This window comes from Schistocerca gregaria, unplaced genomic scaffold (genome assembly GCF_023897955.1).
Source record: "Schistocerca gregaria isolate iqSchGreg1 unplaced genomic scaffold, iqSchGreg1.2 ptg000169l, whole genome shotgun sequence".
Lineage (NCBI taxonomy): Eukaryota > Metazoa > Arthropoda > Insecta > Orthoptera > Acrididae > Schistocerca > Schistocerca gregaria.
In genome coordinates this window covers 10048165-10069453 of record NW_026061724.1, presented here as the reverse complement: position 1 = coordinate 10069453, position 21289 = coordinate 10048165, and the positions used below count along the sequence as shown (strand labels likewise).

The 21289-nt window shown below is 45.9% G+C and overlaps 4 non-coding genes across 4 annotated transcripts; all 4 read right to left on the bottom strand.

The window, feature by feature from the left end:
* Positions 1-272: 272 nt before the first annotated feature.
* On the bottom strand, positions 273-344 carry Trnat-agu (transfer RNA threonine (anticodon AGU)). The gene has a single exon. It is a non-coding gene; the product is annotated as a tRNA-Thr (tRNA).
* Positions 345-682: 338 nt separating this feature from the next.
* Trnak-cuu (transfer RNA lysine (anticodon CUU)) lies at positions 683-755 on the bottom strand. The gene has a single exon. It is a non-coding gene; the product is annotated as a tRNA-Lys (tRNA).
* An 11923-nt stretch (positions 756-12678) lies between these two features.
* Trnak-cuu (transfer RNA lysine (anticodon CUU)) lies at positions 12679-12751 on the bottom strand. Its single transcript has one exon. It is a non-coding gene; the product is annotated as a tRNA-Lys (tRNA).
* Positions 12752-18284: 5533 nt separating this feature from the next.
* On the bottom strand, positions 18285-18357 carry Trnak-cuu (transfer RNA lysine (anticodon CUU)). The gene has a single exon. It is a non-coding gene; the product is annotated as a tRNA-Lys (tRNA).
* Between the last annotated feature and the right edge of the window lie 2932 nt (positions 18358-21289).

Genomic DNA, 21289 nt, shown 5'->3' with positions numbered 1-21289 from the left:
TTGCTACGATGGCCATTTGCTACTTCTGCAGAAGCGGCGGCGACGACGGCCGCGAGAGGCTCTGAGATATGTGAAAAATACATCTATAAGATATAATTCAGACTGCCTCGTCCCACCTTATGCTGTACCACTTTGGCAAATGCTTTATCTGCGCTATTCCCCTTAATCACATCTGAAAGTAATTCTTATATAACGCCTGTCGCTAATTGTTCGTCATCCCAGATACTGTTTGCTATACGGTCACGACGCGCAACTGATTTCGAAAATTCGTCGGCCTCCTGTGAGGATCGAACTCACGACCCCTGGTTTACTAGACCAGTACTCTGGCACTGAGCTAAAGAGGCGCGGCCTAGCTGTTCTTTTGCGTACTTCGTTCTTACGGTCGTCTGGATCATCAGTCTTCAGCTGACAACACTTCATATCACCGACTAATATTTGCAGCTTTGGCGACCTATTACTGCTTGGCTACACATGTGACACGTAACCGATGTGCTCTCCAAACAACAACACTTGCATTTCAGAACATGTCTTTCACACATGACTACAAAATCACCTTCACTTTCAAATACAGTTTGCTTGCGACTGACAGAGACGTAGGCAAAGTTTAAAGTTGCTATTTCCATTACATAACGTTAATCAGAAAAACGGTAATTTACATCTGCAGCGGAACAAAATTCCGTTCCGCCCAGCGTGGGGCTCGAACCCACGACCCTGAGATTAAGAGTATCATGCTCAAGCGACTGAGCTAGCCGGGCTGCCTTTTAAATTTTTTTTTTAATTTTTTAATTGTTTATTTTTTTTATGCATCTCAGCGCTAGGCAGTCGGCGGCAAGGCGGGCAGGCGTCGCATCCTGAGGCCTGGCCACGATGTCACTGCCATACCCCGCACTCATTCGCATGGTTTTGTGGTTTTATGTTATGGCTATTTGTGTATTATTCATTTTTGTATTAATTTTTAAAGTGGCATCATGTGCGCCAGTGTTTTTATACATATAAACAGAATGTTAAAATAAATCCATGTCTGGTCTTAGGATTACGCACCACACTATGAAATCCAGCACAGCAGATACTCTAAGTTGGTCTTCGCGTACAAATAATTTTCCCAGTTTCCATGTCGTTTATTGGTATGGTGAATTCTGTTGCCAGATGGTTGATTGTGGATTCCTGCTTCTCAAAACCTTGAGCATGCTATGCGTTTGAAGATGCGCGCTGGTAACGTGGGGGCACCATAGAGCAGGGACATGCCAAACAACCATTTCCCGTATTATAAGTCCTCTTGATAGGAATAATAGAAGCTGCAGAAAACTTCTGGTTCTTACTAAATCTTTGTGCAGCTTTGATGAAAGATAATGCGAAATGAAAGTAAACAAATGAGGATCCTCTTCAGGGTGTCGCACTGCGGAACCAAAAGTAAAGTGCTTTCATTGCAAAACGAAAAGGAACACCAAAATACAATTAAATGTTCGAGGCCGAGTGCACGATGTACTCTGTACCGTCTATTGATCCATGATGCAAATCACCCACATCTGACGGTGCGGAGCAGACCAATCCATGGAAACAATAACAATAATAACAAAGTAGTGAAAAAAAAGAAAAACTCCGCCCAATGGATTTAGAAACTTAAATTCTTCCATCACTTAAAGCAATAGTGAGAAAATATTGGAACTGGTCTTCATACTGTCGCAATTTCTTAATCGCATAGTACTCTTCGATGAGGTACATCTGATAATCGTGTAGCGTTGCCGTTGTATGGACGAGCATGTAATAGACGAACTGGCCCATGAGCCAGACATAACTATTATTCTTAGATTGAGGATAAAGCTGCCAGTCCGGTCGGAGCGCGTATTGAAGTTGAATGGAAGTATCCGACGTCCTATTAATGACAGCGAGTTTCTTTCGTGTCCACTGCCATATCTGTGTTTGATCCCTGCAGTGGAAGAGATGCGGCAGGGTTTCCACTAGGTTACACTTGGCACAAAACGGGGTGGGCCGCAGCTTGATTTTGTGCAATTTCTCTCCAGTGGGAATCACCTTATTGACAGCGTCATACCAAACAGATCGAACTCTGGAACGAAGGAACGGATAACTAATGTTCTTCCATATATTTCTATAGTTTATGCCTAAATGTTTCTTCTCAATTGGGTTATTCAGCTGCCGTTTAGTAAGAGCACGATAGATCTCCGCCGTGTGGAACGGATGCGGGTTATCCTGAACATAGCTGAGCTCCACATAATATCGCCAGACATAGCTGAGCTAGGGATGAATGTGTCCCACATACGTTGGCGCAGACAACTCCTTTGGACGTAAGGTCTTGAAAAGCTGTTCCGTAAGGCTATTTTGGTTACTGTGTAGTATGCGGGAAGTACGAGTTAAAAAAGTAGCCACACATTGGGATTCAAGGTCTTTGACGCCTAAGCCACCTCGGGAACGAAGTAACGAGGTAGCTTTAAAGGAAACTTTAAAGATGTTCCCTCTCCAGACATACCAGCAAGCAAGTGCTAAAAATTTTTTTCGCAATGGCTGTTGGGATTGGTAAAACAGCGGCAGTATGATAGAGCTTACTGAAAACGTAACTATTAATAAACTGTGCCCTCTGCATCCGGTCTAAAGACCGCATGTTATGTTCTTTGATCACCGCACGTAAGATGGTAAGCTTGCGTTCCCAATTCGCGTTGAGCATTGCCTGGGGATGTGGTGATATAACCAGGCCTAAATGCCACAGATGTTCGGTCTTCTCCAACCAAGAAATATCGATGGAGTTCGGATTACGACCCAACGGCATGATTTTGGACTTTCGCTCATTAAGTCTGGCACCACAAGCGACAGAGTACTGATGGACAATCCGACGAACTGACCCCAGCTCTTCGGTGGTAGTAATAATCACACTGATATCGGCGGCATAGGCGTGGCAGACCGTTTTGTTGTTTAACGTTTGCAACCCATGTAAAGTTATGTAAAACTTTTTAAGAAGTGGCTCTATAGCAATCGAGAATAAAGTCATGGAAAGGGGGCACCCTTGTCGTACTGCTTGTCGTATAGGCACAGGGGCGGTTAACTGGCCGTTAACCTTCACGCGTGAAGACGTTCCGCAGATACATTTCTTAATAAGCTGTCGAAAACGCTGACTGAATCCCATTTTACTCATTGTGCGCAATAAAAATCCGTGATTAATTCTGTCAAACGCCTTATCGAAGTCGAGAAACAGTAACGCCAAATCAGTGTTGGTAATCCAAGTTAAATAAGCCAGGTCACGATATTCACACAGGGCATTTAACATAGATCGACCACTGACTGCACTCGTCTGATAAGGGCCAAGTACTTTGCCAAGAAGCACTTTAAGCCTGTTGCTTATAATCCTAGTCAAGATCTTGAAATCGGAGTTAAGCAACGTAATGGGCCGAAAATCATTTAACATAGTCGGATTTGATGTTTTAGGAACCAGGACAACCATTCCTTGCGTGAACTGCGGGGGGAAGGCAGCATGCGAGAGCAATTCATTGTACATTTGGGTCAATTCGTCGCCGATCACATCCCAATACCGTGAATAAAATTCGACCGGTAAGCCGTCTAAGCCGGCAGCTTTTTTCTTGGCAGCGCACGCAATAATGGACTTAACTTCAGAGTAGGTGACATTGGCCAAGAGATCAGCGTTATCATCCTGATCCACTGTGGAGGCGATGTCGGTTAAAAATCATCCCCCGCCGATAGATCGGTATCTGACTCAGAATAATGTTCTCGAAAATAATTGAAGACATACGCCTTGATAGCACCCTGCTCATTGTACAGATGCCCCCCAGCATCCGTAAGATGAGCAATAAGTTTTTGTTTACCACGTTTCTTTTCCCGTATGATATGGAATAACGATGTGGACTCGTGGGAAACGTCATCAGAAGAGCGCGATCGTACCCGATTACCAACAAGTGCTTCACGAACTAAAGCTGTAAGTTTTGCTTTGATACGCTTGATGCGGATCAGGTTGTCGGACAATGCGGAGGGATCGCTGTACAGCTGGCGTAAACCGAGGAAATAAAATTCTAGAGACTGTTTCCTCCAATAAGCCCTGGTCCTGGCAAACTGGCAAAGACATTTCTGAATCCGCGGCTTAACAAAATCCGTCCACCAAAGAATGCGCTCCCTATACCGAGCTTGCCTCTGGAGGCACTGCTGCCACGTGGCAACGAGGCAACGCCTTAAGTCCGCTTCTTCTAGCAGAGAGACATTCAGCTGCCACGTGCCGCGTCCCAAAAATGTCTTCTGTCGCAAATGCCGTAACGTTATGTGGTATGCGGAGTGGTCACTAAAACTGAGCGGCCATAGTTCACAATCACGAATGGTATTTAAAAGATCTTGAGAAACATAAAACCTATCCAGACGGCTGGAAGAAGCAGCGCTCACATAGGTATATCCCATCGTGTGTGGTCGAAGGTGACACCAACTATCTTTTAAATGCAGTCCATCTGTTAACATTAGTAGCTCGGGACAAAAATTAAAATTCGGACGTTGATCTGCTTTTCGCAAAACGCAGTTAAAATCCCCACCCAGGATGATCTTCAGACGAATGTTTGTTAATAATGGCACAACTTCAGCCCTAAAAAAATCACTTCTGTCCCGTCTGCCAGCGGACCCTGTCGGGGCGCACACGTTCAGGAGAAGCAAATCCTCTAATTGGACGGCAATGCTGTGTCCCGTTTCTAAGATCGCTGTAGGTTGGTAAGCGATGCCAGCTTTGAATAAAATCGCAGTTCCCGTCTCAGTGCCTAGATTTAATATGGCATCATACCCAGGTATTTCTCTAACCTTGGGTGACACAACTTCTTGGAAGAAAACTATATCGATATCTGCTGCATGTAGAGAGTCGGTCAAACATTTAAGTTTGACATCGGATGCGATCCGATTTAAATTAACTGTGGCAAGTGTGTAATCTTGCATGGTGGGGATAGGAAGGGTCCGTTTTATTCACTGTCGTCGGCCCAAGACTTTTCGGATGGCGTATGCTGATGGCCAGTATCCATCAGCTCAGGACTCGGACGGTCGACATGCATGTCCATATCGGCCTCCCCCACGTGGCGGGCGACGGAACCCATTTCATCTGTGCTGCCGCGGTCACTGCCGTCTTTTCGGATCTGCTTTATGGTGCGTTGCAGTTTCTTTTCCAGTGCGTATCTCCTCCTCACTCTGCTTCCGTGCCGCCCGCTTAGATTTCCCCGTTCTTTGGGGAGGTGCGTCGGCGTCAGAAACGGTTTTGGTATCCGTCAAGAGGCTGTGCGTAGAGCCTTCCTCAGATTGGTCACTGCCGGGAGGGAGGGGTGTGTGGGGCGCAACGTCAGGGGTGCAAGAAATGCGCGACCTGTCGCCACCATCCGACAACTGTTTCAGCTCAGCGTACATGGTTGGAGTAATGACGGGAGTCGGTCCTGCATGGTCGGCACGACGGCCGACAGTCGTGGAAACCTGCAGGTGTGCAGCGTGGCTGTCGGCATCGGTGACATCACTACGAACGGGACATTGGGGGGTTGTCGCAGAGTTGTTGACAACAACTGCGCCGGCGTCTGGGGTCACCGCAGCCGGTTGGTGGAGCGTCGGGTGTGTCACAGGCGACTCCATCAGAGTCTGGGCGGAAGACAACCGATTGTCATCTTGCCCATCGAGAGGCGTAAGACGATGTTGCATTCTTCGTCGACCCGCCCGGACACGGGGACAAGCAGATTTTAAATGGTCGGTAGAACCACAAATTACGCAAGTTCTCGGTTGTCCTTCGTACATCACCACCGCTCGAAAACCCTGCACCAAAATGTTGGACGGGATGTGCTTCGTCAAATCAATTTTCGCATTCCTAAAGCCATTATCTACATTGAAATGTCTGTAACCCCTCCACTGCTCGGCATGAATTTGCAGGACATTACTGTAGGGAGACAAAGCTTGCCGAATTCTATCGAAGCTAACTTCGAAAGGCAGATTAAATATCCGGCCGTTTCGAAGCCCTAGGCCAGCATGACTAACAGACACTGCATATTTCGCCTTTAGAATTCACAAAATCCGCTGTGCCCTCCGTGAGGGTCATAATACGAACGCAAGGATCGTCACTAACAAATTTTACATACACAGCGTTCGCAAGAAAATCATATGAAAAGCCAAGAACTACTTCATCTCGCAGTCCTAAACGATCGTAAAACCAGTCAACGAGTTCATGAACCTGAGGTCAAGCATATCCATACGGAAATCCAAATCGTAGCGTGTAACGTCTCAACACATCTTCCATCACTTTCTTGAAGTACTACTTACAGTACCAACAGCTGCGGGCGACGCCAAGCTGCTGTTTCCCACCCATTCGTTACATTCAACCTCTTACGAGACTGACCAAATATAGACTGGGAACAAGACCACACATTTTGTGCATTCGGAATCGAAGGCGGGGCGTCCCTCGCCGCATTTGCTACGATGGTCATTTGATACTTCTGTAGAAGCAGCGGCGCCGCCGCCGCCGCCGCCGACGACGACCGCGAGAGGCTCTGAGATATGTGAGAAATACATCTATAAAATATAATTCAGACTGCCTCGTCCCACATTATGCTGTACCGCTTTGGCAAATGCTTTATCTGCGCTATTCGCCTTAATCACATCTGAGAGTAATTCTTAATAAAACGCCTGTCGCTAATTGTTCGTCATCCCAGATACTGTTTGCTATACGGCCACGATGCACAACTGATTTCCAAAATTCGTCTGCCTCCTGTGAGGATCGAACTCACGACCCCTGGTTTACTAGACCAGCGCTCCGCCACTTTTATTTTTTTTATTTTTATTTTTTTACAGACTGTGTGTACTATATCCCTCTTGTTGTAAGCACTAGACAATCAGAACAGCTACAGGGCGGAGTAATTCACATCCTCAGCGGTAATTGCATTGTCACAAAGGCAGAGCAATTCCATAGGCGTCAGCTTCAAAAAGGTCGCATGCCGATACCCGGGTTCGAACTAGGGACCCTTAGATCTTCAGTCTAACGCTCTCCCAACTGAGCTTTTTTTTTTTATCAACAACTAAAACACTCTTCTTTGCTTGTCTCTGATTGCTTCTGGAGAAGTATAGAAAAAAAATAGCTCCGTTGCTAACACAAGAATTGTCCTCATTTTCCGGCGTACTGGAGTCTGCGAGTGGCGGGGGTGGGAACCAGGACGCGTCACAGAAGCAGTGGGGCCTCTTCGCGGCACCACTGGTGTCCTGCGGCCCGGGCCCACCCACTTACACTCACATGTCTCACCCTATACCCATTCTATTAAATGTTAATTTAAGCATATTGCCGAAAATGTTGCCATGATTAGGATATCCGCAGGTTTTTGCGAATTCGATGTCCATAAACAGCTTGAATTCTAAGTGATCGTCACCACCAAGTTTATTAAAAACATAGCTGGAATAGGTGCCCAGCAACCACATAACTACATTATTTTTCGACGGCGGATAAAATCGCACGTCGGGTCGAGACAACATAGTTGAAGGTATGTTGGTGGTTGTGGTCCTCGTAATGATGGCTAGTTTTTCTCTCAGCCAACTCCAATTTCGTGCACGTTCTCCGCAGGTATAACTGTGCATAACGGTATCCACCAGTTGACGGCTATGGCACAGAGTTGTATCACTGAGTCCGATTTTATGTAGCCTCTCACTTGTACTAATCACTTCATTGATTGCTTTGTACCATGCAGTTCGAGCGGCTGAAGTAAGGATCCTGGAACTGACATTACGCCACACTATATCCCAGTTGATGCCACTGCACTTCGTAACAATTGGATTTGGTCCTTCATGTTGTCGCCAGTATGCCAATATTGCTGTAGCTGCTAAATGTCGAGAATTTAAGCTCTTGACTGATGTAGCTGCATGCAAGGAAATAGTCGCGGATGTATTTGAGCTTGTAACTGATGGTCTGAATGTTCAGCGGGGGGTCAAGGCTTTGCGGCCTGACAGCATAGAATAATTGCGCCGTAATGCCCGAAGGGCAGTTGGTAAGGATAGAGACCGTCCTTGTGACATAGAGAGCCGCTGCCTTTTTCTTGATGTCGACTAAGCCCATCCCTCCGTTCAGGGGGTGGAGTGTAGCAGTTTTGGCAGATACACGAAAAATTTCCACGCGCTTAATAAAATTTGTTATCGTCGACATAGTATTTCTAGCAATGACAGCAGGGAGCGGCAGGAGCTGCGCCATGTAGTAGGCTTTTGATAAGATACAGGCATTGATAAGTTGAATGCGATCAAATTGGTTGAGGCTGCGATGGTAATTATCAATTAGGGCTCCATTTATTTTACGTGCTACATCTCGCCAGTTTGCCGCTATCATCTGTAGAGAGGACGCCATCAACATGATCCCCAGAGCCTTGTGTTCTCTGACTTGTTTAGCATAATCAACACGCAAATGCTGGAGGCCACAGAGGTTCAGAAATTTGCTTTTGTGTTCATTTAACTGCGCTCCTGACACCAGACAGTATTTCCGAAGTTCAGCCTCTAATACGGTGACATCATCGACATCGCGAATCACTACACCCACATTGTCGGCATAAGCTCCGATTACACTTTTTACCCCAGAAATTGTAATCCCAGTGAGTTTCGTCTGCAACTGTTGTAACAGAGGTTCAAGGAAAAGTACAAAAGCAACATAGACAGAGGGATCCCTTGTGGAACCCCTCGGTTGATTGGTATTGGTCGCGTCAGTCGTGAGTTGACAGAAAGTTTTGCAGTGATTCCCATGGCCGCGTTTTTAATCATGTCAATCGTGTTCCGAGAGTAGCCCAATCTTTGCATAGTCTCGAGAAGGTAAGCATGATTTACGAGATAAAAAGCTTTAAAAAATCAAGAAAGATCAGCCCACATTTCATGTTACTAGCGTTCGTTAACGCAATGACGTCGCGGTAAAAAGCAGCCGTTTGCAGAATTGTTCTCCTGAAGGCGCATGTCTGCTGTTGGCCAATGATTTTAGCAGTGAGTGGCGTGAGTCTCATGTTAATTGCGCGAGCCACGATCTTATAATCCGAGTTTAACTACGATATTGGCCGGAAATTGGTGATAGTTTTAGTACCTCTGTTTTTAGGGAGAAGCACAATTTTACATTCCTTAAAGAAGGGTGGGACAGACGTTCCTTGCAAGACTTCGTTCACGACGTGAGTGATTTTGTCCCCGATGATGTGCCAATATTGCTTGTAAAATTCAATTGGTAAGCCATCAGGGTCCGGCGATTTCCCAATCGGCGAACTGCAGACAACCCCCACAACATCTTTATTACTGAAGGCCAACGAGATAGAGTCATTGTCTTCCCTAGTTACGGTAGATGAAATGGCACTAAACAGTCCATCATAGCAGTCATCGTGTAGAGTCACTGATGCGTAGGTTTTGACAAAATAGTTGTGCAGTGCTGTGACAATCTCTCGTTATGTGTCAACCGTTGTTCCATCCTCGAGTTTCAGGGCGTCAATAAAAGTCCGCCTCCTGTTCCTTGTATGTTTGAGGAGGTGGTACAGAGTCGCTGCTTCATCATCTCTGACCGACGTCACTTTAGATTTTATCTTAAGGCCGTCCAGTTTCATCCTCTTCAGATTGATTAATTTTGCCTTTATTTTCCGAATGTCGTCAATTCTGGTGGCCGTCGCGTCTGCACGATCGTACAGGTCCCGTAAGATTGTGTAATAAAATTCCATCGTCTTTTTGATTTCCGCCGCCCTTTCAATTCCGAATGACATGATAACTTTTCGCAGTTTCGGCTTTGCCTGCAGAGTCCACCACTCTATAGTGCTGCGAAACTTGTGAGTAGCGCGCAAGCACTGCTCCCAAGCACGACGCACCCCCTCCTCCAGCAAAACATCCGATAACAAAGACACATTCAGGTTCCATTGATCTTTATACCATCGCGTGGGTTGGGGAAGTAATTTCAAGCACGCGATGACACCACTGTGATAGGAGAAACTGGAGGGGATCGTCTCTACTTTTAATAAATCATTCTCGATAACATCGGAAACATAAATCCGGTCGATTCTGCTGCAGGAATATGCGACGATGTGAGTGAAGCGTACCAATGTCGGGTACCTAATTTCCCACGCATCTTTAAGTTTGAGGTCGGTCACGAGGCGCTTTAATTCAGACGAATAATTAAAAGTTGGGGACTGATATTTCCTGGATAAGACACAATTAAAATCACCACCAATGATAATGTGTCGGGGATTTTTCCGAAAGAAAAAAAGTAGCTCGTTCCGCTCTATAGGTATTGCCAGAAGGTGCGTACAAGTTGATGATGGTGACGCCGAAAACAGTGATCCCGATCCTTCTACCCGATTCCAATTTGTCGATCTGAGTAACTGGAATCCCTTCTCTAATTAAGACTGCGGTGCCCACGGTCGTTTCCAGGGAAAAATTTGCAATGCCGACAAACCCAGGAAGAGTAAATTGTGGCATCGACACCTCCTGCAAAAGTGGTATATCAGTACCGGGCTCATATAGATATTGTTTTAATGCATGCAGTTTCACTTCTGATCAAATTTTATTAATATTGAGGGTCGTGATCGTATAGGCCTGTGACATAATAACAGGACGTCTGAGAGAAGGAGGGATCAACTGCCGTTAATTGCCCACATCTCCATGCCATTCCATGTGAGTAGCGGCCGCGCAATTCCTGTCTGGAGCGTCACTGAGTTGACCTCTTGCATCTTTGTTTTTACTCTTTTTCCGGACAGCATTAACATTTGGTGGTACTTGGATCCTGTGACGGACACTCTGCAGCACCGCTGCAGTCGGAGGTGTGGGAGAGTCTTGGGTGATGTCAATCGTCTCTCCCGACACATCTTGCGCCGGGAGCGCATGCGCCGAAACCGCTGGCGAGCGATCAGCTGAGCCACCACTTTCACTATCAGCTTGTTTGGCAACACTCGCTGCCCGAAGTTGTTTGTTGTCACTGACAGTCCCAGGCTGCTGTGTTTGTATACCGTCGCGGAGTTGATGACATTCATGTTGTTCTGAGGCTAGGGTCGGAGCAGTTGCCACGTGTTGTGTACCGTCCGCTCCCGGAGACATTGTTTGTATACCATAACGGCGAGCCGCGATGTGAGTACTTCCAGTAGATACGTGAGCCATATCTACTTGTTGACTTTCCTGAGTGTGCTGTTGCGGAAGTTCTGAGACATGAGCCTGTGGTAACTGAACGGCGTCGACGGAAGTATCGACGCTTGAAATTGCGGTAGAAGAATCGTCCACAATCGCTGCACCGGTTATAACTATAGTACCCGAAGCGATCCCCCGTACGACCGATTCCGCGGTCTCGTGCGCACTGAAGGTTTTATCATCAGAGTCACGGCTGTCACAAGTTCAACGCCTCTTATTAGTCGTGGCATCGACCTTCGCGGGTGGCTTAGCACCATTGTCTCTCCTTACCAGAGCTGGAAACTCTTCAGGGCGAAATTCTTTTAGCTCTTCCGAAGGTACGGCAGAACTAGGGACCTCACCCTCTACGATAGGGTTATCCGAAACTACATCAGCCAACGTAAGACTTTTACGCTTCTGTAGCGAATTTTTTAGCACAAACATTCGCCTGGGACAGTCATGACGCAGGTGACCACTCTCATTACATATATGGCATGTGGGAGTTTGGCCACTGTAAGTAACATGAGCCCTATAGTCACAAACGGTAACATGCGAGGGTATATTCTGCTTTATATGCATTTCTACTGATCGGACGCCACTGTAACATTGTAACCTGTGCTGGTTTGACCACCGTTCGTTACGAATCTGCTTGATATCCCCGAATTTGGACAGAACTTCCTTCAGATAACAATCTTCTACTTCAAGGGGTAGGTTAAAGATACGCACATTGGTATACTCCACATCGGCATTGGAAATGAGCACAGTACTTACAGACTCGTCCCGGTGTCGAAAAACAGCTCTCCCTCCGTGTTTCGTCAGAATCTCTTCCAGTAATACAGGATTCAGCAATTTTACAAATAAGCAATATTCCTCGGTATCATAATACGCCGTGTGCACTTGATCAGAGGTAATTCCAATGACATCCACAACCCAATCTGGTATTTCCAAGGCACTAGGCTGCACAGAACGGGTAGACTTGTCAAATTCGAATCAGAGTGTACACTTTCTCGGAAATAACCTGGACATTGCAAAACGATAACTAGCAAAGGAACCGCTAGAAGAACACAAGAATGAAAATCAAACTCAAGAACAATATACACTAAATAAAAACACTTCACGATAAAGAGAACACTTAAGTTGTTATCACGACTTGTAAACACGTGGCGGAGTGGAGCACTTTACACGTCCGATCAGCACGGTGTCACAGGCGCGACTTCCACTGAGCTAAAGAGGCACGGCCTAGCGGTTCTTTTGAGTACTTCGTCCTTACGGTCGTCTCGATCATCAGTCTTCAGCTGACAACACTTCATATCACCGACTTATATTTGCAGCTTTGGCGAACCATTACTGCTTGGCTACACATCTGACACGTAACCGATGTACTCTCTAACCAACACCACTTGCATTTCAGAAAATGTCTTTCTCACATGTCTACAAAATCGCCTTCACCTTCAAATACAGTTTCCTTGCGACTGACGGAGACCTAGGCAAAGTTTAAAGTTGCTATTTCCATTACATAACGTTCATCAGAAAAACGGTTATTATCATCTGCAGCGGAACAAAATTCCGGTTCGCCCAGTGTGGGGCTCGAACCCACGATCCTGAAATTAAGAGTCTCATGCTCTAGCGACTGAGCTAGCCGGGCTGCCTCGGTAAATATGTGCCGGGCAGCACGTCACACAGTACTCGTATGGGTTGGGTGGTCCCATGCAGAATCTCTCCATGTTGCCTAATGTTTTCTTAACGTCACACTCGTCACGTACTTCACTTTTATTTCATAATCATTTCTGAGAGGTAAAGGAATTGAATGAAAACCTGCAGAGTTAGTGGCGTCAAAATTAACACACATACTTGATGTGGCTCATAAGCCGAACGAGTTACTTTCCGACGTTGTCTTAGATGTGCAAGTGCCAGTCAAAACTCGCGGCGACGGAACTCTGCCGACCATTTCGTTAGTTAACACCGGTCTTGTTGTGTGTGTTTCAAGCTCAAGAGCATCTCCAAGCAGGAAATGGTCAACAGAAACATTCAGACGGTTTTTGTACAGCACAATTGCTACACTAAAACGGTATGTTTCTTTTTCAGAACTGGAAAAAAACGACCGTGACAGGATTTGAACCTGCAATCTTTGGATCCGAAGACCGCCGCCTTATCCATTTTTTTTTATTATTATTATTTTTCTTCTGCTTACGAAATGAAGCTTGAAAATCTTGCCAATCGAATCCTTCAGTGTGGTTGTAACTTGGGAGTCGGTCAACATGATATATTATTCGCCTTATAGATGGTCCGCCTTTTTGCAGTGAATATCTGCTGAACTTTCAGTAACATGAAATTCAATCAGTTGACCTGTTAGTTTCTTTATTTTACGTCACAGTTTTGAGCAGGTAGTTGGCGAAGTGATCCTTGTAGTTTTGTGTTTTCATTAGCAGATGGTGCTGAGTTGTAAGATAGACCCAGAAGTCTTCTTTACTCTTTTCTTCTTTTGTAAATAAGTAGTGTACTGTAGCGGATTTTAACCAGTTTAGTGCGTTCCTTCTCGTCCGTGGGTACGGAGTATCATCCGGCGTTAGAAAGGCAGCAGGCGTTATATATCTGGGAGATGTTCTGCTGATGAGCGCCAACTTGTTCGTGATATATGCCCATATATCTTTTACTTTGTCGCACACAAATCTGTGTTCATCAGTATCTATTAAATTACACGTGATGCATAAAGGTGATTCTGCGAGGTGTATGTTATGTAGTTTGGAGTTAGTGGCCAATTTTCTGTTAACTGCGAAATACCAAGTGGCTTGCATTGCTGACGGCTAGTGTGGACAATGGATGTTCAACCAGATTACCTTCCAGTCGTAAAAATTGTATTTGTCTTCGACGTTATTTGGCTTCTTATCTTTCATGAGTTCCTGGTACACGCGTTTCACTGCCGTCATTGCTTGTACGGGGATCCTTGTCTGTGCATAACTGTACTCCAATAAAAACCGTTTTAAATGATAAAGTCCGTTTGGAATATGTTGCACCGTGATGGGTGGACTGAGGTTTGCCGGAGCTATCTCAGTAAGCAGGTGAGCAGCGAGACTATCTGCTGAGTGTTTCCATTGGTGGAAAGTTTTTGATATGTATAAAGCTTGCGCCTTCTTTCCAACATCGACAAGCTTTAAGCCACCATTTTTTGTGGCCAGCGTTAAGGTGTCAAACTGAACTTTAAAAATGTGACGATGGCTGACAAACTGTCCTAATGCTGACATAATTCGTTTTGCAGTGTGTGCAGACATTGGTAAAATTTGAGCGATATAATTGAGTTTTGAGGTGAGATATACATTTGCGACCGTGACTTTCTGAATTTCATTTAGTTTTCGTACACTGTGTTACCGTATGCCGGCACGAATAGTCTGTAGAAGCTTTCTATAGTTGGTTGCAATTGTGTGCCGGATATTACGCTGAAAATCAATTCCAAGACACTTGAAGATCTTCAGCTAACGTAGTTGCCTGTGAGGGCGCGATCCTACGCCGCGGCCAATATTGAATATTCCAGACTTTGTCCAGTTTAGTTGTGCACCGGACGCTTGCTCATATTGCCTGACTGTCTGTAGTGCGGTTTCCACTTCAGTTCTATTTATGATAAGGAAACCGACATCGTCTGCATACGCCTTGCACACAACTCGGGATCCATGTATGACGATGCCCTGTAAACTTTTCGTCAGGGTAGCTAACAAAGGCTCAATGGCAATCGCAAAAAGCGCCATGGACATTGGGCAGCCCTGCCTGACGGAACTGACTATCTCTATTGCTCGGGTAGGCTGGCCATTGATGATGATTCTGGATGAATTAGTCGCTACCATCTGTTGTATAATGGCAACGAACCCAGGTGGAAAACCCATCGCAGACATGGTACGAAAGAGATACTGGTGGTTTACCCTGTCAAAGGCTTTGTCGAAATCTAAGGACATGATGGCACATTTCAGTTTACAGACTTCCGCAATGGAGATTAAATCACGGTAGTCGCATAGAGTCTGTTGAATTTTCCGATCCTTGCCCACGCTGGTCTGGTAAGGGCCAATGATGCTGGTCATCGTGGATTTAAGCCTTTGGGCCAATAGTCTCGCAAAGATTTTATAGTCGCTGTTGAGCAGCGTTATCGGTCTTAGATTTTTTACGTTGGCACCGCCTGAGTTTTTTTAATTAGAACGATTGCGCCTTCACAGAAGCTGGTGGGGATCACGTTGTTGTGGTCTAGAAGTTCGTTACACATGCAAGTGATCTTCGCCTTTATGGTGTTCCAGAATTTTTGATAGAATTCGGCGGGAATTCCGTCAGGTCCGGGGGATTTATTCTTAGCACTTTCCCAGATGACATATCCCACGTCGTCTTCGGTTGCCACGGCTAATAGCTGTTCCGCGTTCGCGAGACTGACTCTGTTGTGCAAATTATTCAAAAGATCGTCCCGCACTTGCACGTTAACTTCTATTTTTGACATCAAGGTGGTGAAGTAGTTAAGCACCGCCGCCTTAATCTCATTGTGCGTAGTCAGCGTTGCGCCATCCTCAGCAGTTAACTCCGTCAGAATTTTACGGGATCCTTTCCTACTTTCTTGGATCATATGGTAGACTGAGGTGAGTTCTTGGTGTGCAGTAGTCTGGACCCGCGACCTGACTTTGTAGCCTTCTAGCTGCGTCCTCCTTAGGGTTAGGATTTTGGCCTGGATTTTCTTAATTCGTTTACATTGCTCGACGGCCGAAGTGCCGAGCGCATACAGTTCCCGCAGACAATGAAAATAGAAATGGATCGTCCTGTGAAGCCAAAAGCTCTTTTCCCGTGCGTAGTTCATGAAACACCACCTAATTTTAGGTTTGGCGCACCTGAGCCACCAATCAATGGCTGTATTGTAAGAGGCAAATCTCTGTTCACATTCTCGCCAGGTTTGGAGGAAGGCTTCTTGACACGCCGAGTCTTGAAGATGTGAAATATTTAATTTTCACAGGCCCCTGTATCGATACGTTCGTTGTCGGTCTAGAGTGATAGTACAGATGTATGCAGCATGATCTGAGAACGCCACTGGCCATACTTCTGACTGCAGAATGTTATTCCTCAAATTAGGTGTGACATAAATTCGATCGAGACGGCTTGCCGAATGGGTCGTAATATGGGTAAACCCAGGTGCAGCCCCATGCTTGAGCTCCCAAGAGTCAATTAAGCCTAAGTCTCGTACAATTCGTTCCAGTTCAAGTGATCTGTTAAGATTGGGAGTCTGGTCCTTTGCACTGATGACACAGTTAAAGTCACCTCCGAAGATAACATTGTCGTGGCGGACGCCAAAGATTGGAACTATTTCTCCTTTAAAAAAATCCGCTCTTTGACGTCTATTACTGGAACCGGATGGGGCATATACATTAATTAGTCTGTTGTTATAAAAAGTGCCCGCAATGCCCCTACTGTTCGGCAATTCTGTGACTTCAGTGATAATAATACCTTCCTTGGCAATAAAAGCTGTACCTAGTTCACAACCGGCTCCAGGATTAGTAATCACATTATAACCTGGTATGCAATCAAGTCCGACCTCTGTTACTTCTTGGACAAATAAAATGTCTACATCAGCTGCATATAAAAAGTCCTTTAAATGTTGTAATTTACAAGCGCTACGTATCTTATTAATATTTAGAGTAGCAAGTCGATAGGCCTGTGGCTGAATTGTGGGTGACTAAACAAAAGCAATGCCTAAAATCCGTCCAATATCAATCATAAATAGCGCTGGAAAAGCAAACCACGTCGAAAATGCACTGTGCAAGCAATTTAAAAACATCTATGGACAGTCACTGTAAAGGCAGAGTTAAAAATATTCTCCGTTTGAAAATGGATCAGTCGCGAGTTCTTTTTGCACAGTAGTTTCTGTCGAGGCGTTACCTTTCTCATTAACATCGTCGTCCTTGGGGACCGAAGTTATGGCTGTCACCGTTTCTGAAGTATCCATACTGTCTACTTCGACATTGGATTCTGTATCGTCTGCCCAACTAGTTGGCTGTGGGCCTGTCGAGGTGGTTATTGACGCTTCAACAGGATAGAGGTCGATCATGTGGTTATCACGGTCGGCTCGAAGTGTAGCTGACTGTTCGGGGTTCAGAGGTAGAGCATCTGAGACATTGTCAAGGACTGATGGTAAACTAGCTGAGGGATGATCATGGTTTGTGCTATCAGATGCTTTTGCACTGATTTGTTCACCGATCTGTTTAGCCTTTTCGCGCAGAACCGGTGCAATCAGTTCGGCATCCTGGCGGGCAACTCTCCGTTTTTTAGTTTTTCTGGGAGATGCACACTTTTGTGGGCTTTTATCATCACCTGCTTGAGATTCCCCCCGTGGAGTAGCATCGGCCGGTGGAGACGCAGCCGTTTGCAACGCAGATGCCCGTTCTTCGGTGACTACGATAGACGTCGATATTTCTGCTGGTTTAGGTTGACTCTGATCAGGCGTTTCAGCAGTCTCTATTCGTCTCACAGTCGCAGGCAGTTAAGTGGTTTCACTAACTTGTGGGACCGTGGGTGTAGCCGAAAGCCCACGCGCCACGGCCACATACGTTACAGACAGTGTTGTCATTGAGGGGGGCGTGGCAGCCCCGCCGATAGGCAGCTGCGCCACTCGCCTCTGCATGCATTCGGCTTGCACGTGACCTGTCGAGTTGCATGCTGCACATGTTCGAGGCTGGTCATCGTACATTACTATCGCACGATACCCGCAAACGTGAACATAAGACGGGATGTGCTTCTGCAGCTCGATTCTTAATTGCCGCACCCCGTTAAGAACTGGGAATTTATGTGCACTAGACCAGCGTTCCGCAATATTGCTTATGATTTTACCGTAAAGACAAAGCACTGCGTTTATCTGTTCACTGGTTATTTTACATGGAAGTTCAAAAATTCGAACAGTCAGTATTCCTAGGCCGGAATGCGAAACAACAACTTCTCCCACATTTCCATCGCTATGTTTAAACGTTAGGATACCACCACAAGATGCAACAATTTTCTCGCACATGTCGGATCTCGCTAATTTAACGAAAACGGTGCTACTGACAATCGAAAGATGTCCTGGCGACTGACAGAGACGTAGGCAAAGTTTAAAGTTGCTATTTCCATTACATCACGTTAATCAGAAAAACGGTAATTTACATCTGCAGCGGAACAAAATTCCGTTCCGCCCAGCGTGGGGCTCCAACCCACGACCCTGAAATTAAGAGTCTCATGCTGTACCGACTGAGCTAGCCGGGCTGCCTCGGTGAATACCTAGCGGGTAGCACGTCACACAGTACTCGTTTGGGTTGGGTGGTCCCATACAGAATCTCTCCATGCTGCCTAATGTCTTCCTAACGTCACACTCGTCACGTACTTCACTTTTATTTCATAATCATTTCTGAGAGGTAAAGGAATTGCATGACAACATGCAGAGCTAGTGGCGTCAAAATTAACACACATACTTGATGTGACTCAAAAGCGGAACGATTTACTTTCGGACGTTGTTTTAGATGTGCAAGTGACAGTCAAAACTCGCGGTGACGGCACCCTGCCGACCACTTCGCTAGTTAACACCGGTCTTGTTGTGTGTGTTTCAAGCTCAAGAGCAACTCCAAGCAAAAAATGGTCAACAGCAACATTCAGACGGTTTCGTACTGCTCAATTGCTACATTAAAACGGTATGTTTCTTTTTCAGAACTGGAAAAACACGAGCGTGACAGCATTCGAACCTGTAATCTTCAGATCCGAAGTCCGACGCCTGATCCATTAGGCCACACGGTCACTGACGACCAACTATAACTTGTATACGACTTATCTCGAAACATTCACACCCTGAGGAATTGTGTTTTCGTTCTGCACAGCCGCTGCCCCTTGCTCTTTCCCACCCATTCGTTACATTCAACCTCTTACGAGGCCGACCAAATATAGACTGGGAAACAAGACCACAAACTTTGTGCATTCGGAATCGAAGGCAGGGCGTCCCTCACCGCATTTGCTACGATGGCCATTTGCTACTTCTGCAGAAGCGGCGGCGGCGACGACGACGACGACGACGACGACGACGACGACGACGACGACGACGACGAGAGGCTCTGAGATATGTGAGAAATACATCTATAAAATGTAATTCAGACTGCCTCGTCCCACCTTAGGCTGTACCGCTTTGGCAAATGCTTTATCTGCGCCATTCGCCTTAATCACATCTGAGAGTAATTCTTAATAAAACGCCTGTCGCTAATTGTTCGTCATCACAGATACTGTTTGCTATACGGCCACGACGCGAAACTGATTTCCAAAATTCGTCTTCCTGCTCTGAGGATGGAACTTACCACCCCTGGTTTACTACACCAGTGATCTACCACTGAGCTAAAGAGGCGCGGGCTAGCGGTACTCTTGCGTACTTCGGCCTTACGGTCGCCTGCATCATCAGACTTCAGCTGACAACACATCATATTAGCTTCTAATATTTGCAGCTATGGCGACCCATTACTCCTTGGCTACACATCTGACACGTAACCGATGTGCTCTCCAAACAACAACACTTGCATTTCAGAACATGTCTTTCACACATGTCTAAAAAATCACCTTCACCTTCAAATACAGTTTCCTTGCGACTGACAGAGACGTAGGCAAATGTTAAAGTTGCTATTTACATTATATCACGTTAATCAGAAAAACGGTAATTTACATCTGCAGCGGAACAAAATTCCGTTCCGCCCAGCGTTGGGCTCGAACCCACAACCCTGGGATTAAGTGTCTCACGGTCTACCGACGTAGCTAGCCGGCTGCCTCCGTTAATTCCTCCCGGGTAGCAAGTCACACAGTACTCGTTTGGGTTGGGTGGTCCCATACAGAATCTCTCCATGCTGCCTAATGTTTTCCTAACGTCACACTCGTCACGTACTTCACTTTTATTTCATAATCATTTCTGAGAGGTAAAGGAATTGCATGACAACATGCAGAGCTAGTGGCGTCAAAATTAACGCACATACTTGATGTGACCCAAAAGCGGCACGATTTACTTTCGGACGTTGTTTTAGATGTGCAAGTGCCAGTCAAAACTCGCGGTGACGGCACCCTGCCGACCACTTCGCTAGTTAACACCGGTCTTGTTGTGTGTGTTTCAAGCTCAAGAGCAACTCCAAGCAAAAAATGGTCAACAGCAACATTCAGACGGTTTCGTACTGCTCAATTGCTACATTAAAACGGTATGTTTCTTTTTCAGAACTGGAAAAACACGAGCGTGACAGCATTCGAACCTGTAATCTTCAGATCCGAAGTCCGACGCCTGATCCATTAGGCCACACGGTCACTAACGACAAACTATAACTTGTATACGACTCATCTCGAAACGCTCACACCCTGAGGAATTGTGTTTTCGTTCTGCACAGTCGCTGCCCCTTGCTCTTTCCCACCCATTCGTTACATTCAACCTCTTACGAGGCCGACCAAATATAGACTGGGAAACAAGACCACAAACTTTGTGCATTCGGAATCGAAGGCAGGGCGTCCCTGGCCGCATTTGCTACGATGGCCATTTGCTACTTCTGCAGAAGCGGCGGCGACGACGACGACGACGACGACGACGACGACCACCGCGAGAGGCTCTGAGATATGTGAGAAATACATCTATAAAATGTAATTCAGACTGCCTCGTCCCACCTTAGGCTGTACCGCTTTGGCAAATGCTTTATCTGCGCCATTCGCCTTAATCACATCTGAGAGTAATTCTTAATAAAACGCCTGTCGCTAATTGTTCGTCATCACAGATACTGTTTGCTATACGGCCACGACGCGAAACTGATTTCCAAAATTCGTCTTCCTCCTCTGAGGATGGAACTTACCACCACTGGTTTACTACACCAGTGATCTACCACTGAGCTAAAGAGGCGCGGCGTAGCGGTACTCTTGCGTACTTCGGCCTTACGGTCGCCTGCATCATCAGACTTCAGCTGACAACACATCATATTAGCTTCTAATATTTGCAGCTATGGCGACCCATTACTGCTTGGCTACACATCTGACACGTAACCGATGTGCTCTCCAAACAACAACACTTGCATTTCAGAACATGTCTTTCACACATGTCTACAAAATCACCTTCACCTTCAAATACAGTTTCCTTGCGACTGACAGAGACGTAGGCAAATGTTAAAGTTGCTATTTACATTATATCACGTTAATCAGA